This window comes from Berghia stephanieae, chromosome 9 (assembly GCF_034508935.2).
Source record: "Berghia stephanieae isolate SIO BIC M18660-M18661 chromosome 9, UCSD_Bste_1.3, whole genome shotgun sequence".
NCBI lineage: Eukaryota > Metazoa > Mollusca > Gastropoda > Nudibranchia > Aeolidiidae > Berghia > Berghia stephanieae.
Genome location: NC_088368.1, coordinates 31,154,865 through 31,162,364, shown reverse-complemented (window position 1 = coordinate 31,162,364; position 7,500 = coordinate 31,154,865). Strand labels below are relative to the sequence as shown.

Below are 7,500 nucleotides of genomic sequence, written 5' to 3'. Positions count from 1 at the left end.
TTGAGCACATTTAGTGGATATTGCCCTATATAAAAGCTCTATTTTTTTGTTTGTTTAAAAAAATATGAAATGTACTTCTAAAAAGCGCAATATGAACTAGATATGCTCAAAGCACTTTACACGGGTTCCTAAGCAACAACAACAGTTAACAGTGGATATGTTAGCTATGTGGCACTAATTCAATTTTATTTTCTTCAAATCAAACATTATTACTGGCCAGGTACTCATTTTACACCCCAGTACTATGAGAAAATGTGAGTAAAGAGCTATAAAAGTCATTCCAATGCCATAAGGCTCATGGAGCTGGAGTTTATCCCCGTCTCTATAGCGTGAACGGAAAATAGCAATTGCTTGCCAATCTTATGATAGGACGATAGTCTATCGCAAATTACTTTCGCCAGATCTAACACAGACCCAACAACCTAATCACTTCTGGGTGGACAAGTAGGTCAGAGTAAAAATCTCAATTTCACCCGGGATCAAACTTGTTCCCTTTGCGTGTTCGAAGAGCGCTCTACAAAAAATAAAAATTAAAAAAATTAAAAATGAAAAAAAAGAGCTTTTATAAAGCGCAATATCCACTAAATGTGCTCAAAGCGCTTTACAAGGGGTCCCTGGTCAACAGCAATATTTAATATGTAGGACGGAACATGACGCCTGTTAGGCGATATTACAATTTTTCGGACAAAGACAACGCTGTTAACGGCCAGGTACTCATTTTACACCTGAGTACGGTGAGAGAATGTGAGTAAAGAGCCTTTTCCAAGGACTCAACTATGCGCCGAGCGCGAGGCTCGAACCCAGGACCTTCCGATTCGAAAGCGAGTGTCATACCACTAGACCACATAGCCGCACTGAGTTATCAGGACCCCCCCCCCCCCCCCCCAAAGAAAGTTATTATAATCCCTACGACATTCAACGCGAATGAATAAAGTTGACTAAAAAAATGCTAGATCTAGTTTTCTACATTTTAATGAAGTCATGAAATGTTCACATTCCGGCACATTAAAAACATGGTCTTTCTATATTATCTTAGTACCAGTGCCAAATTACAAAGTGTGCGTTGCCAGTCGTGAGTACATTCCAATCAAGGGGAGGTAACAACTAACGTATGTACAACTCTTTCCTTGATCAAATTATCAAAATACTGAAATAGATTTGATTAATTTATTGTAAAGTTTTTGAAACGCATTCATTCCTATGTTATAATAAATTGTGAAATATATATATATATAAATATATATATATATATATATATATATATATATATATATATATATATAAATATATATATATATATATATATATATATATATATATATATATATATATATATATATAAATATCTTAATAGCGTGCATACGAGAGCGACGCACGAGTACATACAGATATGTGAAAATAGTACGTGAAGTAATGCTATTCACCACCTGTGTATAAATTAATCCTATTTATACGTTGACATAATTGCCTACACTATACCTTTGAACGATAGGTTTTATGTGATCACATCTTGTACAATTTATTTTTATCGTTCCCCCTTTTCTCCAATGGAAATGATTAGAGAATAACATTAACCCTCTCCTTACCAACTATAGGAAAATCGTCACATTCGTTACGATACGACCAATATTTTTCTTATTCAAATCTCTTTTGTACATCATAAAATTTATAGAAAATGAACAGTGTGTTGTAGAGCATGTTTTACTAAAGAAATCATGTATGGCAAGATCTTTACTGCTATTGTGTTTGAGTGATAAAAAATGTATTTGTGTTTTGGGTGGGTGTGAACTTTTGTGGGAAAATCCTGAAAATGGCTGGTAAGGAGAGAGCTAAGACTACGGATGTGGGACTGAGCGTAGCCTTCGTAAAATCATATCCAGGCAATGATCCAAAAATTACGTCAAAATCAAAATCCTAGTGTCTGGCAAACGTTAACGAAGGCTACGCTAGAACCGTAGCCGTCGTTAAGTTATAGCCTGACACTGAACCCCCCCCCCCCCCCAAAAAAAAAAAAAAAAAAAAAAAAAAAAAAAAAAAAACAAAAAAAAACTGGCCTTTTAACGTCATTATTTGGTTTTTGCACCGCCTAATGAGTTGTCGTTAGTAGTGCTCCCATTGTGGTCCCATTGGTTGAACTATTGAATACAACTCACGATTTGTTTTCTTTTGTGGCCAAAGACTGGCATTTTGACGTCATTCTTTGGTCAGTGGAAGGCTATAAGTTAACGATGGCTACGCTAGAACCCACTCGGACTTATATTTTGACGTCATTTTTAGGTTTGTGCAGCGCATAGTGAGTTGTCGTTAGCAGTACTCAAGAAAACAAGTGATCCCATTGGTTGAAGTATTGAATACACCTCATGATTTGTTTTCTTTTGTGGCCAAAGACCTAACTTTTGACGTCACATTTTGGTCAGTGTCTGGCTATATAAGTTTACAAAGGCTACGCTCTGACACTGACTACAAAATTACGTCACAACACAAGGCAGCGAGCGTCAAAAGTAAGTGGAAAAATGAGTTGTCCTTCGCAGTATTCAAGGAGACCAATTATGATCCCGTTGATAGTACTAATTGAAAATAAACCTCACTGTCCACTCTCTTTTGGCGGTCGTGGCATCATATTGTGACGTGAATTTTGGTCAAAGTCGGACTATGAGTTTACGAAGGATATACAGCCTGACACTAGGATCGAACTCGCTATCTTCTGGTTTCAAAGCAAATATTAAACTGTTGTGCCACGCTGCCTTCTCCCCTCTCTCTCTCTCTCTCTCTCTCTCTCTCTCTCTCTCTCTCTCTCTCTCTCTTTCTCTCTCTCTCTCTCTCTCTCTCTCTCTCTCTCTCTCTCTCTCTCTCTCTCTCTCCTCTTTGATCGATCTAAAACCATTAAACCAACTTTGTCCTTAGTCAAAGTAGGTACTTAAACATTTCAAAATGTTTCAAACCCGCTTCACGATAACTTGCAATCATAATCGTTTCAACAAGGGCTGGCACATTCCACTAATCCTTTGAAAAATCCATTGGAAATGAACTTGAACGATAAAAACAAAGATTATCTCTCGCGTCAGATAACCCATACTAAATTAATTATTAACACGGGCTTCAGAGCAAAGTTCTTGTACTAACTGGGTAACTTTGCTTAGAGGATGAATGTTGTGTAAATATGGTTTTGGTTTTTAGCTGCGTTAATCAATACGTTGTAATGAGAACATGTTTTTGTATATTTTCCGTCAACGGCCTTAACCGTCTCATTACCACCAAAATCGCCACATTCGTTACGACACAATATGCATTTTTCTTATTCAGATTTATTTTGTACATCACAAACTTTGAAGAAAAATATTTGTTTTATTAATAAGAACATAACGTTGTTTTGTAGAGTGTCTTGTTTGGGTTTAAAAATCAATTTTTCTTCGGGAAAAGCCGGCCATTTTGGGAAAATACTGAAAAGGATCAGTAAGGAGAGAGTTAACGCTATTTTTTATTTACAAAAACGTAAAGAGGAAATAAGATCTACATGTCAGCAATCATAAACTCTATAAACATGAGGATTGGACAATGAAAAATCTGTACGTTACTTATTCGAGATTAAAGAAAAAGTAATTCGATTTGCCATTACAAAACCTTCTGATTTCATTGCTAATTTTATCGTCGAAACCGATTTGACTTATTTGCATGTCTGAAAACCTTAATATTTATTTTTATATGCTCAATTTTGGAAAGGAAATATCTAGCCCTACTCTAAAACCAACGCAAAATACAATTGAAAATTTTTTGGGACACATTTAAGATTTGAATAACTACAAAGCTATGTAAGATTTCATCAAACGGTATATTGCCATAGGTGCAAAATTGATTAAGGTTTTGATTAATATTCATTTTAACACTGTGCACCCTTTGATAGCTGAGTTATGATGACATGAGTAGGAAAGGGTAATTTTGAAATAAATCGTAATTTACAGAGTTTTTGTTTGTAATCATTGATACATTTCAGGTTGTGTGTTTGTTTGTAATCATTGACACATTTCAGGTTGTGTGTTTGTTTGTAATCATTGATACATTTCACGTTGTGTGTTTGTTTGTAATCATGTACATTTCAGGTTGTGTGTTTGTTGTAATCATTGATACATTTCACGTTGTGTGTTTGTTTGTAATCATTGATACATTTCACGTTGTGTGTTTGTTTGTACATCATTAGATTGAATAATCTACGTATGTGTGTTTGTTTGTAATCATTGATACATTTCAGTTGTGTGTTTGTTTGTAATATTGATACATTTCACTGTTGCCTTGTGTTTGTTTGTAATCATTGATACATTTCACGTTGTGTTTGTTTGTAATCATTGATACATTTCACGTTGTGTGTTTGTTTGTAATCATTGACACATTTCAGGTTGTGTTTGTTTGTAATCATTGATACATTTCAGTTGTGTGTTTGTTTGTAATCATGATACACATTTCACGTTGTGTGTTTGTTTGTAATCATTGATACATTTCACGTTGTGTGTTTGTTTGTAATCATTGATACATTTCACGTTGTGTGTTTGTTTGTAATCATTGATACATTTCAGGTTGGTGTTTGTTTGTAATCATTGATACATTTCACGTTGTTGTTTGTTTGTAATCATTGATACATTTCACGTTGTGTGTTTGTTTGTAATCATTGATACATTTCAGTTGTGTGTTTGTTTGTAATCATTGATATATTTCACGTTGTGTGTTTGTTTGTAATCATTGATACATTTCACGTTGTGTGTTTGTTTGTAATCATTGATACATTTCGCGTTGTGTGTTTGTTTGTAATCATTGATACATTTCACGTTGTGTGTTTGTTTGTAATCATTGATACATTTCACGTTGTGTGTTTGTTTGTAATCATTGATACATTTCACGTTGTGTGTTTGTTTGTAATCATTGATACATTTCACGTTGTGTGTTTGTTTGTAATCATTGATACATTTCAGGTTGTGTGTTTGTTTGTAATCATTGATACATTTCACGTTGTGTGTTTGTTTGTAATCATTGATACATTTCACGTTGTGTGTTTGTTTGTAATCATTGATACATTTCGCGTTGTGTGTTTGTTTGTAATCATTGATACATTTCACGTTGTGTGTTTGTTTGTAATCATTGATACATTTCACGTTGTGTGTTTGTTTGTAATCATTGATACATTTCACGTTGTGTGTTTGTTTGTAATCATTGATACATTTCACGTTGTGTGTTTGTTTGTAATCATTGATACATTTCACGTTGTGTGTTTGTTTGTAATCATTGATACATTTCAGTTGTGTGTTTGTTTGTAATCATTGATACATTTCAGTTGTGTGTTTGTTTGTAATCATTGATACATTTCAGGTTGCGTGTTTGTTTGTAATCATTGATACATTTCAGTTGTGTGTTTGTTTGTAATCATTGATACATTTCACGTTGTGTGTTTGTTTGTAATCATTGATACATTTCAGTTGTGTGTTTGTTTGTAATCATTGATACATTTCAGTTGTGTGTTTGTTTGTAATCATTGATACATTTCACGTTGTGTGTTTGTTTGTAATCATTGATACATTTCAGTGTGTTTTGAAGTAATCCCTGATACACTGTCACGATAGTTATTTTTAACATTCAATTCAAATTTATTAATAAAGTTACTTCTTTTTTCTTTTTCATATTTATCCTCTTTTGATCCTACTTGTGATCGTGTGTTTGCGCAATTGTCCGATCTAAAGCTCCATCCACCCTTTTGAATGACACGCCGCAAGCGTCCCTCCAGTTCCTCCCCCCCCCCCCCCACTTCTTTTACAGCAGAGCGAACGGCTTCTCTTATTTTTGTATCCGTGTGACGTCATACACAAGAGAATTTTACAATGACAATGCAACGTTGCAAATTGATATCCTTTGATTGACATGTTAAATAAAAAAAATATGCTTTCGAAAATCATGTCGGGCAAAAGCCAAAATAAATCACGATTTATGTGCGGCTATGTGGTCAAGTGGTAAGACACCCGCTTTCGGATTGGAAGGTCCTGGGTTCGAGCCTCGCTCGGCGCATAGTTGAGTCCTTGGAGAAGGCTCTTTGCTCACATTTCTCTCACCGTACATGAGTACCTGGCCGTTAACAGCGTTGTCTCTGTCCGAAAAATAAATGTAATATCGCCTAACAAGCGTTATGTCCCGTCCTACATGTTAAATGTTGCTGTTGACCAGGGACCCCTTGCAAAGCGCTTTGAGCACGTTTAGTGGAAATTGCGCTATATAAAAACTCAATTAAAAAAGAAATTATGACCAAATTACCATTTTCTACTTATGACGTCATAGCTAAGCTACCAAAGGATGCAGAGAATCAAAACTTATATCAACCAAAAATTGAATACATTCTATACATGTGGCAAAAACTCATTTGATGAAATCTTAAATAGTTCTCGAGTTATTCAAATCTGACATGTGTCAATAAAAAAAGAAAAGAAAGCACACTGTAATATTGTCAATTTCAACAATGTCAAATCAAGCCCATAATTACGTTAGGTTATTATACGTTAGGGATTATAACTACAACGACCTCCATAATAAAACATCAAAATGTGACCCATCGTCTTAAAACGGTGGTAAGTTAGGATGAAAAAAAAGTGACTTTTTTCTGTGATTAAAAATAAAAATGATAGAAAATCCTAATTTCAGAGTTTTTGCAATGTAAGAATTTGTATTTATTCTCCGCAATAATGAGTGGAAATTGAACCCAAATGTCATATTTATCTATAAAGGCAACATTGAGCAACTGGCTAATACCGCCGACATTATACCGCGTTGAGACGGTGGGTCACCAATATTAATAATAGATAATAAATAATTAATAATAAATAAATGAGCTTTTATAAAGCGAAATATCCACTAAACGTGCTCAAAGCGCTTTATAAGGGATGTGTCCCTGGACAACAGCAACATTTAACATGTAGGACGTGGACATGACGTCTGTTACATTTTTTTTTCGGACAGACACAACGCTGTGAAAAGCCAGAGTACGGTGAGAGAATGCGAGTAAAGAGCCGTTTTCCAAGGACTCAACCATGCGCCGAGAGAGGCTCGAACCCAGGACCTTCCGATTCGAAAGCGAGTGTCATACCACAAGACCACATAGTAGCCGCATGGAAGTTGATTATTTTTTTTTTTTTAGTTTTTGTTTTTTTGTAATGGAAGACATTGTATTTATTATGCACCATAACGAATAGAAATTAACAGCAAGTTTCATTTTGTAGCTACAAATTTAAATTTAAGCCTCGGAGTCTATCCCGGTGTACCACGCGAGAATGACTCTACCAAAAAAAAGACTCTAGAGATAAATTGGCGTACGCGAGGCACACTCTAGAGCTAGTCTCGCAGCCGTGAGGCTAACTCTAGAGTCTGTCTCGCGTAGGCCAATTTTTTGAAACCATCCTAAAATTTGACTTTTCCTTATTAACGACAAAATTATTATTATTATTTTTAATAATAAAAAAGTACAAAACAACA

At 34.9% G+C, this 7,500-nt stretch overlaps 1 protein-coding gene across 1 annotated transcript in view; it reads right to left on the bottom strand.

Annotated features, from left to right (window-relative positions):
- LOC144980045 (neuronal calcium sensor 1) overlaps nt 1-7,500 on the bottom strand; it is a 232,213-nt gene that overhangs the window by 107,008 nt on the left and 117,705 nt on the right. The gene's annotated exons all lie outside the window — the stretch shown is intronic.